Source organism: Ranitomeya variabilis, chromosome 1 (genome assembly GCF_051348905.1).
Source record: "Ranitomeya variabilis isolate aRanVar5 chromosome 1, aRanVar5.hap1, whole genome shotgun sequence".
Lineage (NCBI taxonomy): Eukaryota > Metazoa > Chordata > Amphibia > Anura > Dendrobatidae > Ranitomeya > Ranitomeya variabilis.
This window is the reverse complement of record NC_135232.1, coordinates 1,113,880,354-1,113,895,822: the sequence shown is the minus strand read 5'-3', so window position 1 is coordinate 1,113,895,822 and position 15,469 is coordinate 1,113,880,354. Positions and strand designations below refer to the sequence as shown.

At 41.4% G+C, this 15,469-nt stretch overlaps 1 protein-coding gene across 2 annotated transcripts in view; it reads right to left on the bottom strand.

The window, feature by feature from the left end:
• The window catches only part of FAM53A (family with sequence similarity 53 member A), a 70,314-nt gene that overhangs the window by 49,729 nt on the left and 5,116 nt on the right, over positions 1 to 15,469 (bottom strand). The window contains exon 1 of one of the 2 annotated variants that reach the window (XM_077280205.1): positions 12,357 to 12,439. The exons of the other annotated variant lie outside the window; for it this stretch is intronic. The gene's annotated coding sequence lies outside the window, so the exon portion shown is untranslated. Of the gene's footprint in view, positions 1 to 12,356; positions 12,440 to 15,469 lie in introns of those variants that run through there. 2 annotated transcript variants of the gene reach the window in all.

Genomic DNA, 15,469 nt, shown 5'->3' with positions numbered 1-15,469 from the left:
TGCCACCTCTTTCAATACCGCAGTCCTTCATATTAGACTCACTGGTAAAATCCCATTTTGTGGGAAACTTTAAATTCCGAAGGCGCTGCACAAAGTAGTCACAGTTCCCTGATGTGGTCTTGGACTTTTGAATGACTACATGAAACGTGAAGAAATTACACTTTCCAGCTATAATGAATGCCTGGCTACGATCCCACACAACCCACTCATCCCTACTGCTTAGAGGTGTCAGCGGCAAACGGATAATGGTAAAGTTTTCCACTCTCACAAAACTTGGTAATGCCAGAAAAAATTCCAAAATGGCACGTAGATTAAAAAAAAAAAAAAAAAAAAAAAAAAAAACACGTTTGCGTTTCGGAATTCTTTAAATATTTAACTTAAGATTCTATTTTATTTTATCAATTTTATGGGGGGGCGATATTGCTCTCTACTCCCCATTTACAACTTTATATTTGTACTTTTTTTCACTCCTTTTTAAGACTATTAATTTTTCTTTTTTTTAAAAAAAAAAAAGGATAAAAAGTTTTATTCAATATTTTAAGATCTCAATGTATACAGCAATAAAAAAAAGGCATTTAAGAAACAATAGTCAATAAATCTATTAGGAAAAAAAAAATGTATACAAATATAAATGCCAAAAAAGGAGGACCAGGGAATGGCGCTGTCTTTACCACCGAGAAAAATCAAGGTGCAGAAATTTAAGGCTGCTTGTAGGTAAAATTTTATTCAAAGTGATAAAAGAAAAATTTGCACATTTCTGAATGTGAATGATTCAACGAACCATATTAAAATTCCGCTAAGTATTTGTAAGAAGCGATTTACAAAGCCGCTTTTATAAATCCAAGAGTGATAAACCAATATGCAAACAATGAACCGTATTGCACAATATCCAAATGGCAGTAAAATTTGAAAAAGAAAAACATTTGCTTTTCTGGGTAATTTAACAGGTAAATCATATTTTTTTTTTTTTTTTTTTTTTTTAGACTTCAATAAAAATTTGTTTTGAGGTTTGTCAGATGTATGTACAATGGTGGAGATTCCTGAGGGCATATAGTGTAACATTCAAATATACGAGGAAACGTGATTAAAACAACCGCAAGAACCTGTATGGAAATGGATGTCTTCGCTATATCGGAGCCATTTGAAAGAGGACCACAAAATAAAATTATATATAATTCTCCTGAATCTGGCACAATTTTTCTTTTTTTCCTGTGACTCTCTATGCCTGAGATATAAGCTGCTCATTTCTATACAAAAATCTATTGTTTTAGCCAACTGGGAGTAGAACCTAAGAACCCGCCCACAAAGAACACTTCGGGAGCCTGCCCAGTTGGCTATAGATATTAGACTTAGAGAGGGCCATAAATCAGGAACTAAGGGTCGCAGGAAAAAAAGAAAAACAGAATCGGATTCAGGAGAACTGCGGCGATAACACCAGGTTAAAAAAAAAATATCTTAAACATTTTTAAAAAATATACATCATTTCAGTCAATAATAATGGCTACAGTATTAAAATACCTGCACAAGGACAAATAATATAGATTTCAGAGAATATATATATTTGACTAATTGATTTTTAGTATGGATCCTGACTGATCCCAATACTACAGCATTAATGGAGGCCAGAAGATCCTGCCATTTGTCAGCAAAGACTATTCACAGGCCCGTGTGACAAAGTGAACGATGCAAATGGGAAGAAAGCTATAGAAATAAAAAAAAGAATCTAAAATGTTATTAACTGGAGAAATATTTTATTTCCTGGGTATTACTTTACACGGATGTGCCTTCTGCAGAAGTTTAGTAGGCAGTATGTGATATAGCGATTCAATAAGAGCACTTCACTGTGTCAAGATTCGACTTGTTAGGCCCAAAGAGGTTTTTTTAAGTCTAGCAAACATGGATCCTTTATAAAAAAATAAAAAAATAAATAAATGAATGAATGAATGAATGAATGAATGAAAAATCGACTCCACAACACCACCCCTGCCTACAGGTTGTTCATGGAACTGCAGGTTCTACTGTTGAAAACATGGACAAATCTGTTTCTGGAAGAAAGTAGTATACCGTATACTTTTAACAGAGGGTTCCTTTAAAGCCAACTAAGGCCACGCAAGAGTATCAAGGTCAAGAGCCTCAGAATATGCCAGCTTTTGGAATACATGTCCTCAATGAACGAGGAAGTCTGCTCTGAGCAGATCACCACTTCTAAAAATACTGCACAGAGCAGAGAGGAAGCCTGATTAAAAGCGATCGGGAGTTCTACCATATATATGTATATACACACACACACACATATACATACACACACATATATATATATATATATATATATATATATATATATATATATATATATATACAGACTTACATATATATATAAATCTACACATACATATACACACTTGTATACTTATATACGTCTGCCAAAAATAAGAGTAACCAAAATGTATATTATGATATGCCGGGTGTGTTTAGAACCACCACTTCTCATCAAGTATGGGGTCCCGAATTGTTGCGCCACAACCCAGTTTTTTTTTTGTACTCTCCTTCTTAAAGTTCAGAATTTCTTTAACCACTCATATATATATTGAAATGTATGTAGTAATAATATAGAGCAGAAGAATCTTGTTGTCAGGTCATTTTGGAATCCAGCGCATTATAAGGCAAAATGAATGGAAGTGACAAACGACTGGCACATCCAGACTAGTGTGAAGAGGTGCATACCAGGAGCAGCTACCTCCATATACAAAAAAAAAAAAAAAAAAGGTTGCCCTCCATCGTGCTAAAGCATGTTCATGTGAAATACATGAAATATGAATAGCAATACGGCTTTTTGAATATTAGGAAAAAAATGAGATGCTCAGTACACAATTTGGCCAAATCATGCCTGCCCATCAGCCAACGTCAGCCTAAGAGGTGTTCACACACATAGAAATCAGTTTTTGAGACCACCTTGACGATGGTTGATGGGCAGATATAATTTGGCCAAATTTTATGTTAAGTGCTTCCTAATATTCAAAAGCTGTATTGCTATTCATATATTTCACATTGACGTGCTTTAACATAACCATACCATCTATACATATACACAAGCATGCATATATACACACTTTTTTTACAATTAAAAAAAAAAAAAAAATCTTGCCCGACACGTGTTTCTCTGCAGCAACGTCAGCAGATTGTTATAAAAAGCAGAAGTGAAAGTTGCCCTACCCTGCCCCATAGTCCTCCCCATTGTTGGAGAGTTGCAGGCGAGGACGGATATTACGCCCTGCAGTAAAGATTACTGAGTAACACGGGGGCAGATCATTTTTGGCAGGTCCTGCCTTTGTCAGGAGCGGTTACCTGTCCAGACGTTTGGCTGACAGGGTAAATATACGTCAAACAGATGGAGTATTGTACACACCGGATTATGGGAAAAGGGGGAGAGGGACAGGGAGCCTTGAAGAAAAAATGGTTGAAGACAGATTGTGAATGTTCAGAACAATCTGAAAAAGTCTAAACTACTTTTTTTTTTTACCATACTCCTTGTTTTGTATGACAAAAAAATATTCTTTGCCAAGTAGGATACTTTTGGCCTTTTTTTTTTTTTTTTTATACCAGAAATCTGACATTATTTAATGGTTTGAAAGGTGCAAATTTTACGCCTTTTTGCGTGTCTTTTTGTTGTTTTTTTTTTTTTTTTAACAATACGACAACTCCGCCTAGTTTTAGAAGTGTGTGGAGATTAGAAGCACGGGGGAATGGACGAGAACGATCAACAAATTTGTCATAATTTATTCCACAATAGTGGTGGCCTTGATTGGTGTGCGTTTCAGAAGTTGGTGCGCCAAAATCATTAAGAGACGCACGCCTCTTAACGAATTTGATGCATCTTACACTAAAGCATGGCCTTTATCAGTCTTCAGGGCAAAGCTTCACATATTTTTAAGAAGTTTACAAGAAAAAAAAATGGCTGAAAGGGCAGATTTATCATCGTCGCTGTCTTTGTTGGCCATAGCAACCAATTATAGCGCAGCTTTCATTTCTCCAGACCTGAGTAAAAAATGAAAGCTGTGCTGTGATTGGTTGCTATGAGCAATAAAGTTTTTCTCCTACACATCGCTGAGAAGGCCCATAAAATAAAAATGGCGGGTTTCACGATAACAATCCATCGGCCTTTGACACGAGCACCCCTAGCGTTGTCTTAGGGGCTCCTACAGAGTGCAGAATAGCGACGTTGCACTTTTCCTGACGAAGGCGAGAATGAATGAGCAGAGTAATCGCTGAATACAGCTGTCTACAATTTTATAACTTTGAAAATACCTGTGGGGGCATTTTTTTTTCCCAAACACGCTAAATATGTCCTGACTTCATGTTATCCCCCAAGGAAAATTCTCTCACCATTATCTTTATGACAGAGAGCGGGTTTACCACATATCACGCTTCTTAGTCCCTATGAGCAGCACTAATAGGCTCGACAGTGTAACGCATCATGGCACCTCGCGATATGTAGCTCCCTAACTACCGGAGTATCAGAATACAGTCCAACCTAGTGCCTGTCGGGATATATGGCAGCACAGTGTTGTATAATACCGTACAGTGTGGTAGTGAACAATACTAGTTCAGATTTATTAAGTGTAGTACAGTTCGGCGCAGTATAATGAAGTATACTACAGTATACCAACGTGTACTACAGAAAATAGCATAGTAAATCGTAGTATAGGATACAGAATAAGGTATGGCGTGGCAGTGTGGATAGACACTTTGGTATGGTACGGCACAGTGTAGCATAGTACCGCAAATGACAATGTAGTATACTGAAGTGCACTACAGTACAATCAAAGGCATAATATACTCCATAACACACGGCGGCCCTCCCCAACACACGGCGGCCCTCCCCAACACACGGCGGCCCTCCCCAACACACGGCGGCCCTCCCCAACACACGGCGGCCCTCCCCAACACACGGCGGCCCTCCCCAACACACGGCGGCACTCCCCAACACACGGCGGCACTGCCCAACACACGGCGGCACTCCCTAACACACGTAGTATATAGAATAGTGTACTACTGTGTTGTATAAAATTGTGCACCGTGCTGCACCACCATTGGGTAGTTAGCACTGCAGCCTTGCAGCACTGGGGTCCTGGGTTCAAATCCCTCCAAGGACAACATCTGCAAGGAGTTTGCATGTTCTCCCCGTGTTTGCGTGGGTTTCCTCCCACACTCCAAAGACATTCTGATATGGTATCTAGATTGTGAGCCCCATCGGGGACAGTGATCATAACGAGTTGTGGAGTTAATGTCACTATGCGAGTAAAATAAATATAAAGTAGTGTAGGATATAAATTTGTACTGCACTAGTCCGGCATCGGGGCCGGTAGGCAGCATGGCATATTGGGTGTCTTGATGTTTACTAGATGTCGGCCACCAAAGTGAAGACTGCCCTGATCAGGCTGCCACGGAGGTCCGGATTGGAAGCCAGACCAGGGCAGCAGAAAGTACCGTAGTTTAGAATAGCGTAGTACAGATTAATGCCCCACTGGGCAGCTCAGTGGTCAGCACTGTTTATTTGCAGCGCTGGGGTCCTGGGTTCAAATCCCACTAAGGACAACAACTGCAAGGAGTTTGTAGGTTCTCCCCGTGTTTCCTCTTGGTTCTCTGGTTTCTTCCCACTTTTCACTGATAGGGAATTTAGATTGTGAATGGGGACAGCGATGATGATGTCTGTAAAGTGCTGGGAAGATGATGGTGCTAAATAGTGTAATTTAGCTTAGTAAATAAACACTGTGGTGTAGGGTTTGGTAATAAGTTAGAGGTCACCTATTTGACAGGATGCCGTATGCATTCACAGTATTGGGTAACCACATGCAGATTTCTGGCATGCAAAACTTTAGGTGAACTTACCCCCCCAAAATTGTATAATGCAAACTAGTGCACTTTAGAATAGCGTAGCGAAGGAGAGTGTAGCGTACATCAGTGTACGAGTAGGTTGCTTAGTATAGAAAAGTCCAATAAAGGGAGGTGTAGTACAACATAACAATGGTAAATAGTAATGTATAGCATTGTATACTGTCGTGCAATGCCATACACTATGATAGAATAGTGTCATGTTGTATGGTTTAGTGTAGTATAACAGTGTTCTCCAGCCATTCCTGTTAACATACGTTCAAACTAACCCACGGCGGCCATAAAACAGGACCCAACAACAGGCTTGGCAGGTCTGTACCAGTAGAAAGAGAGAAGAGGGGAAACAAAAACATGTGCCATCATCTCTTCTCTATTGGCAACGGAGTAATTGGGTCTTACTAGGTCAATTGGTGACATAAGTGACATGAGGCACAAAGAACCTTATACCTCGCTGCCTCCTAATGAACTGGCTATTGAATAAGAAGCCAAGTGTTCTTTCCAAAAAAAGCCCAAATAAATTCATTTTGGACAGAAAAAGCGTCCTCCGGTGTCATACATCTACTTGTACCATTTTGGGTAGACGTCAACCGTAATCTCCCTAAATGTCACATCCTAATTTGTCCCTAAAGGTCAAAAAATAAGGACCGGATCTGGCCCGGGCCTGATATTTGTTTTTCCTCCATTTCTGAGACGAAAAGAGCGGGGCTGAGATCGGTCCGGCTTCCTCCTGTTATTGGAACATATTTTGGATTCATGACCTGCTATGTATACTACTACTGAATGGAATATTTCAGCACAGATTTGACACGTCGCTCTCAGCTCTGCAAGTCAGAACCACAAAGTAACTCGCGAGAAGATGAAGGGATCTCGAGTAAATATCTCATCCGGACTTGTACACCGAGGTTTAAAAAATGCTCCAACTTGGCTAAAGGCTCCGGAGTTTCAAATTTTGTTTTATATAAATTTTTCTAAAATACTATTCAATTTCTCCAATTGTACGGCGCTAGAGGACATATAATTATGCAAAAACAAATGAATATTTAAAAATATTAAAAGGTACTTTCTAGTTTTATGTATAAAAAAAAAATTATGGGAACAGTCAGGTTTACACCTGGAAACCTACTGATGTTCTACAGAGCTGAGGGTATTGTTGAAATGCATCGCTCTAGGCTCAAAAGGTACAGCAAAACTCAACTGGGTCGGGCGATGATAGATTTTTTGCTGCAAATTTTTAAGGATTTTGGAAGGAAGAGATGCAGACAGCTTATTTATGCTAAGCAGCCTAAAGACAAGCCCCCAGGGAACTCTGTGAGCCACGCCCCATGGAAAGAGCATAAAAATTAGCACTAAATAAAAAGGCCCATACCTATGGAAATTTATGGTGGATTTAACAAAAAAAAAAAAACCTCAGGAGAAGCAGGAATAGAATAAGTAAAACAGGCCACTTCTGATCTGGTGACTCTTTCAAGGGGATCTTCTCTGTTTTTTGTAAAAGTTAGAAAAGACCTTGACTACATGTAAGAAGAACGAGTGATTGCCGTTGGCAGAAGCCTCAATTTTGTCTAATACATCAGGTGGGCAAAATCTCATCCATCGGCGAAAGCTAAACACGCCGTTCCAGAAGCTTCCTAGACCAACATCTGAATTAATCATGGTCTTCAAGGAGATTAATTTATAATATAATTGAGATACCTTTAAATGACGTATTCTTAAGTTGTTATCTAAAGCACAGTAGACCAAAGGGCAATACATCAACATGGCTGGAGAGCAAGTCATACAATGGAATGTTCAGAGGGAAAGGAATCGTCATCTACACCGGGGGAATTCCGAATGACTCTGGAAACTAAGGACCGGTGACAAACACATGAGGATCTGCAAATTGACCCTTGAAGCATATTTTCAGCTTAGGAGGATTATAGTACCTCCCAGTTTGGGGTGCTCTTCCGAAGGCTAACCAAGTAAGGACATTTTCATGCAATGATGCATCTCATCTGCCTGGTAGGATTTTCAATTTATGGTCAATTCTACACGTAATATATTTTTTTCTACTTTGGATTAAAAGGCCGTGTGACACTATCGAGTCTTTGAACTACCTGCAAGAACGAGGTTGGTTCTGGTTCTTGCGGAAGTACGTTACGTATTTCTGAAATAACTTGCATCCAGGGGACTACGTCTACTAGTGGGCTTCAGAAAGCAGTAGTTTGTAGGTGTAGGCCATAGACCACTGAAGTCACTAAACTAGCGCAAGTCTTACTACAAGTAGCCATATAGCCCTTACCTTAGATATGGATCAAGGGCTAAACTGGGCAACTTTGGGAACACTAAAAATGAAATAGAGGCTTAACCTTTTAAGTTCTTCTGGACTTGATATCGTGGGCCTTTCTGTTGTGTTTAAGGCCCATCAAAATATCCTCCTATCCTCTTGAATGGACCAGCCGAACCCCAGCCTTAGCAAGAGGACTCCAGTCACAACTCAAAGTAGCCATGCTCAAGCTGGAGTCCACAGAAGTTGTTTGAAGACCACACACATTTTCTTACTGAACAGGAGCAACGAAAAGAACACCTGGATCATTCATATAGTTCTATCCAAAAACTTCAAGAATGGCTTACACAAGGAATGGGCAAATAATGCGGATTTCACAAGCAGAATAAAAAGGTTTAAAGGCCAAACAGAAAATGTGGTAGACCTTAACAGGTAGTGCCAAAAATATTAAGTGGTTTCTAATCCAACATTGGTGTTCTGAAACCCTGTAAGCAGTTCTGAGGAGCCCAGTCTAGAGCGGAGTATGGGTGTCCCATTAATTGTCTAAGGATCTGCCAAAAATGGCCAAGTGTCCTGTAGACACGGGTTCCTGGATTCTAGAACTCCAAAGTCGGGGTGGTGGTGGCAGTTCCCATCAATCAGTAAGTTGTCCCCTATCCTGTGGCTAAGGGAGAACATAACATTTTGAGGAAAATATACCTTTAATAAATTACTCAAAATGTTAGGCACAAGTTGCAGAACTTATTGGCCACATGGCACCTTGGATTTCTCCACCCTTGGCTAAAACTGCCCAAAAGGTATATGACATTTTCAAAAAGACTTGGTAACTTGTGTGGCTGTAAAAATTGTGTTTTCAAACTTTTTATTAATGAATGTAAGAGATATTGCAATACAAGAAGTCTCGTACTCATCTGCATGGCAATCACAAAGCTCGGGCCTTTAATAGAAAATTCTATAGCTAATAAAACAGCAAACAGAATGGCCGCAACCACCACTGTACCAGGTGGACAAAAAGAATTAAGACGGACATACTAGGGGAAAGTACAGTTCCCAAAAAATCACATAAAAATCAAACAAATATGTAATACTATAAATCAGAATAGTGTTAAACTATGGCCCTAGTTAAAGGGAGTGTCAGCACAAAGCAACTGTTCAAACCAAGCACAGGCACTAGGACAAACATTTCAGTGCACCTTCCCACCAATTTGCTATTCATCCTTCTCCCCTCACCCGTTTTCCTTGAGTGACAGCTTTGGTCTTACATTAATCAGAGAAGGGCAGAGATAGATGAAAAGCAAGTAGGTAGAAAGGTGAACTGAAATGTTGGGCCACGTCTGTGCTTGGTTTGAACAGTCATTTTGTGCTGACAGTCTCCACATTATGACATTATTACATGGGTCCGACGACCTGTTTAAAGACCAGAACAAATAGCATCATAGAGAATATATTGGCCTGATAGTTCAGGCTGGAATGTTGTCCCTCTTTATGATGGTGAATCTTGTCATAAAGGGGACCTGTCAACTCCCCTAACATCTGGCATTCCCTAAAAAAAACAATCCAAAAGAGTCTTTTCTTAAAACAATGCGTTGTGCCATTCCTCTGTTATTCCTCCTGCAAATATATGAATACATTGATAACTAGGTGTTACCAACTGGAGGCGTGTCTCACCTTGTCCAATCAGTGCAGAATGAGTCCGACTATGTAGGGACACGCCCCTTTCGACAAAGACAAGCACCCAGTAGTCAATTTACTGACAAATTTCAAGGAGGAATAACGGAGGAACAGCCCAATGCAGAGCTACAATAAAATGTTCCCCAGAACTGCATTTTCATGGAGAATATAAGTATTTACTATAACAGACGTTTCAGGAGGGCGGATATGATTCCTTTAAGGCCAGATTCACTGTCATAATGTAACAGAAGACCCTAGAATTTTATTTTTTTTTTTTCAAAGAGAATATATGTATTTTCTAAAACAGACATTTCAGGAGGATGGATATGATTCCTTTAAGGCCAGATTCGCTGTCAATGCAGAAACTTTTTATTTCAGGGGTATTTTCTAAAACCGACCTATCAGGAGAAACGATAATTTCTCTTTAAAAGCAAACCCACAACCAAAGTACAAGTCATAAAACAACCCAAAACATACAATTCTAAAATCCTAAAAAGAAAAAAAAAAAAAGTTTGAAAATAAATTATTCCAAAAGTATTTCAAAATGAAATAAAAAGTTCAGATCAACCAAGCGATAAAAACAAAATAAAATAAAAGCACTACAAAAAATACCAGAAAATCAAAAATTAAATCATTATTTGGCATGAAGCTGTGGGGTCATCATATGAATGATTTTACAGAGTTATGGCAAATCCTTCAGTAAGAAAGGAGGTTTTTGTAAGGAGGGGATTGCAGGCAAACATCCAATTTTTTAGCACACTTTTTTTTTTTTTTTTTTTACAAGGTGATACATAGGGCTCGATGCCATGCTCGTAAAATAAATTAAAAAAAAAGGTATTGGAAAAGGGGTAGATATATATATTAAAATATATATATATATATATATATATATATATATATATATATATATATATATATATTCCTCTTTTTTCTTGGCACCCACAGTGTCATTTAATCTTAGGCAGAAAGCCAGAATAAGTTTAACAATACCCAACCAGCCTCTCGCCCCCCTCCTCCATCCATAAGTGCGAACACATGTCCCAACCTAACATGCTCCTGAAAAAAAAACCGTGGTCTCCAGGCCGAACATGGATGAAATTAGGGCGCTCTTCAGTGAGCTCTTAATGTAATCAGTTTCCATTCTCCCCCCATTCCTTTATGTCGATCCACGGCTTCTGCTTTATATTAAACCTCCAAACATTCCCGCCCCCCAGGGGTATAATTTACTATTTAAAAAGTTTTTTGTTTTTTTTTTAAATTAAAAAAAAAAAAAAACTGTGCCCCTTTAAAGCTGTCCAAAAACAGAGGATTCTATTTAAAAAAAAATAAAAAAAAAATATTCTCAGCAATGACAAAAACTGCAAAATCAACCCGGAAAAACAGCCTGAGGAAAGGCCGAGTTTGCTCAGCAATCGCAAAGCACTTATTAATGGCTGCCTGGGCAAATCAGCTCGGCTGTAGGAAAAGCACACGGCCGACGGAAGCAGCTGTTGTTTTCGTGGCCGCCCTGAGGCCTAGAGGAAAAAATAAAAACTTTAAAAAATCCTACAAGCCAAACTAGACCTTCCTCCATGTCTTACAGGTTTTCTTTGCCATTGCCTCCGAGAGGTTGCTATTAATATACAGCATGGGAGCTGCGTACTGTCAATTTCATGATGTCACGTCTCACCCAGCATAACCCCTCTGTCGAATAAAAAAAAAAAAATTAAAAAAAAATTAAAATCAGCTGCCGCCTGCATGTGCCTGCACCGAAATCCCCCCTCCTGGTGGCACAAGGTGGACAAAAAGTGTTATGACAAGGCCTGGAAGAAGAGGAGCAGCGCCATCACCGTACAGGAGCCTCCCAGCACACCAGGGGTTAAGCAGAGAGGGGATCGTGAATCCCTCGGAGTCTAGGTCGCCTAACTGGTTAACCGTTCCCAAGGCAATATTCTTTTTTTTTTTTGCCTTTTAATAGAAATCCTTCTGCTTCCTCCCACATCTTGACAACAGCAGAGTGAAAAAAATTACAATTTTTGACACTCGGCCCGAACATGATCAAAAAATTAAATACAATTATATATAAATTAAAAAAAAAAAATTAAATAAAAACAATATATAAATAAAAAAATTAAAAAAAATTACAAGCAATAGGGAACTACGGAAAGAGGGTCCAAAATCGAAGTGCGTCAGCTGCTTTAAAGGATGTCGAAATTTCGTTCTTTGACGCTCCTTGTATTTGCTATGGTGATTGGGGGGTGTGGGGGGGTGACCGAATGCAAAAAAAATTAAAAAATAAGAAAAAAAAAAGGGGACTGGGATAAAAAGGAGCTTTTTCTTCTTTTTTTTACACAATTAAATTCGACAGGCGCAGATAGAAACGCTACAGAAGGCATGACGAGTTGATAGAGGGGGGGATAAAAGCACAAAATTTAGGAGCGGAGAAAGGAAGAGACAAGGGTTAAAGGAAGGGATGGTATTTTTTTGCAAGCACTAGGAGGGGTAGTCCATAGAGTCTACGTCCAGGCCGTCTTGGTAGTAACATGTGTACCTGTGCAGCATGCTCGCCTTCCCCCGGCTGCTGCTTCCCCCTTGGCTGCTTCCATGCATATGACCACACAGCCTCAGCACACTGAACTAATAAAGAGCACTATTCACTCACACATGCCCCCTCCCCACCCGGCTCCAGGGACGCCCACGGCCCACTCTGATTGGCCAACGACACTCCTACGTAACTTTTTTTTTTTTTTTTTACTTTTCAAAAAACTTTATCGTTCCTAACAGAACAGCATGAATCCATCATCCAGTTCAGGATGTGCATGCACGTTACTCAGCATTTGCAACAGGGAACAAGGGTTAAAAGGCGACGCAAATAACCGTCGGATCCCACACACATTGCGTCGCTTCAAGTTAGTTTACAGAAATTCCTTTAATCCAGCATTTAATAGTCCAGAAAGACAATTTTCGGAAGTCCTAAAACTGGGGAAAAATAGAGGGGGCTGAGAATGTTGGGTCATTTATGGAAATACTTTTTTGTTTTAAGCGACTTTTTTTTTATATTATTATTATTCCATATAGTGTCGTAAAAAAAAAAAATTCCCCCCAAATTTTTTTTTCAAGTCAGAACGATTATGGCGATATCAAACTCGTTTTTTTTTTTTGCTTTTTTTTTTTTTTACTTAAAAAAATCGAAACTTTGTAATGAAAAAAAAAAAGTTTTTTGCCGTCGTTTTCCAGGATCGCGATGTTTTTTACGGTTTTTTTCACGTGCAGAGTTGTAGTTCGTTTTGGGGTACATAGGACAATTTTTTTTAACTTTTTTAGTCATTTTAGGGTATTGTTCACACACGTCTGTTTTGTAACCATTAGACGGTTCAAAAATCACTTTTTCTTCAGAGTTTGTGAAACCGCAGACTTCTTTCCACCCTACAGACTATTAGGACCTTTCTGGTGATAATTTTGCTGCTGCTTTCCCACCATTTTTTTTTTTAGGAGGACAGATGAAAAAGAAGAAATGTGAACAGACCCTTACAGGACTTGGACCTACGCTAGCTCCATCATGCGTATGATATACGGCCTCATTATTGCAGTATATAGTACAAATCACAGAGTCCTAGGAAATGATGTAGAACAAATGTCCTTTAATCCGGAATCTAATAAACCAGCATTATACGGCTTATATTTTTTTAATATATACATATATATATATATATTTTATGTAGATGTATAAAAAGCTGGAGGCCACCACATGTACACTATACGCTTCGCCTAAACTTTCTCACGGTCTCCTAGTCGGAATATCCCCTGGAGACGAGAAAGAAAATAGCGCGTCTGTCTATAAATATATCAACAGGACAGTATTAAAGCGCCACATGGTGGAAAGAGGAGAAGGGAGCGCCCGGCCAGACTGCTTCATGTGCACCGTGTGAGAGGCCAGGCAGCCATAAGGAGGCCAGGAAAGATGTGGAGGCAGATATGGCGACACACTCATACCTGCAGCATTATAGGAGTCGTACAGCACCGAGCGATAGGGAATATACATACTGCCAACAGGATATATACATATACAACGAGAGAGGAGGAAGGGAAGGGAGAGAGGGGGAAGGGAAGGGAGAGAGGGGGAAGGGAAGGGAGAGAGGGGGAAGGGAAGGGAGAGAGGGGAAAGGGAAGGGAGAGAGGGGGAAGGGAAGGGAAGGGAGAGAGGGGGAAGGGAAGGGAGAGAGGGGGAAGGGAAGGGAGAGAGGGGGAAGGGAAGGGAGAGAGGAGGAAGGGAAGGGAGAGAGGAGGAAGGGAAGGGAGAGAGGAGGAAGGGAAGGGAGAGAGGAGGAAGGGAGAGAGGAGGAAGGGAGAGAGGAGGAAGGGAAGGGAGAGAGGAGGAAGGGAAGGGAGAGAGGGGGAAGGGAAGGGAGGGAGGAGGAAGGGAGAGAGGAGGAAGGGAGAGAGGGGGAAGGGAAGGGAGAGAGGGGGAAGGGAAGGGAGAGAGGGGGAAGGGAAGGGAGAGAGGGGGAAGGGAAGGGAGAGAGGGGGAAGGGAAGGGAGAGAGGGGGAAGGGAAGGGAGAGAGGGGGAAGGGAAGGGAGAGAGGGGGAAGGGAAGGGAGAGAGGGGGAAGGGAAGGGAGAGAGGGGGAAGGGAAGGGAGAGAGGGGGAAGGCAAGGGAGAGAGGGGGAAGGCAAGGGAGAGAGGGGGAAGGGAAGGGAGAGAGGGGGAAGGGAAGGGAGAGAGGGGGAAGGGAAGGGAGAGAGGGGGAAGGGAAGGGAGAGAGGGGGAAGGGAAGGGAGAGAGGAGGAAGGGAAGGGAGAGAGGAGGAAGGGAAGGGAGGGAGGAGGAAGGGAAGGGAGAGAGGGGGAAGGGAAGGGAGAGAGGGGGAAGGGAAGGGAGAGAGGGGGAAGGGAAGGGAGAGAGGGGGAAGGGAAGGGAGAGAGGGGGAAGGGAAGGGAGAGAGGGGAAGGGAAGGGAGAGAGGGGGAAGGGAGAGAGGAGGAAGGGAAGGGAGAGAGGAGGAAGGGAAGGGAGAGAGGAGGAAGGAAGGGAGAGAGGAGGAAGGGAGAGAGGAGGAAGGGAGAGAGGAGGAAGGGAGAGAGGAGGAAGGGAGAGAGGAGGAAGGGAGAGAGGAGGAAGGGAGAGAGGAGGAAGGGAGAGAGGAGGAAGGGAGAGAGGAGGAAGGGAGAGGAGGAGGAAGGGAGAGGAGGAGGAAGGGAGAGGAGGAGGAAGGGATAGGAGGAGGAAGGGATAGGAGGAGGAAGGGATAGGAGGAGGAAGGGATAGGAGGAGGAAGGGATAGGAGGAGGAAGGGATAGGAGGAGGAAGGGATAGGAGGAGGAAGGGATAGGAGGAGGAAGGGATAGGAGGAGGAAGGGATAGGAGGAGGAAGGGATAGGAGGAGGAAGGGATAGGAGGAAGAAGGGATAGGAGGAAGAAGGGATAGGAGGAAGAAGGGATAGGAGGAAGAAGGGATAGGAGGAAGAAGGGATAGGAGGAAGAAGGGATAGGAGGAAGGGAGAGGAAAGAAAGGAGGAAGGGAGAGAGGAAAGAATGATGGGAGAGAGGAAGGAAAGAAGGGAGAGAGGAAGGAATGATGGGAGAGAGGAAGGAATGATGGGAGAGAGGAAGGAATGATGGGAGAGAGGAAGGAATGATGGGAGAGAGGAAGGAATGATGGGAGAG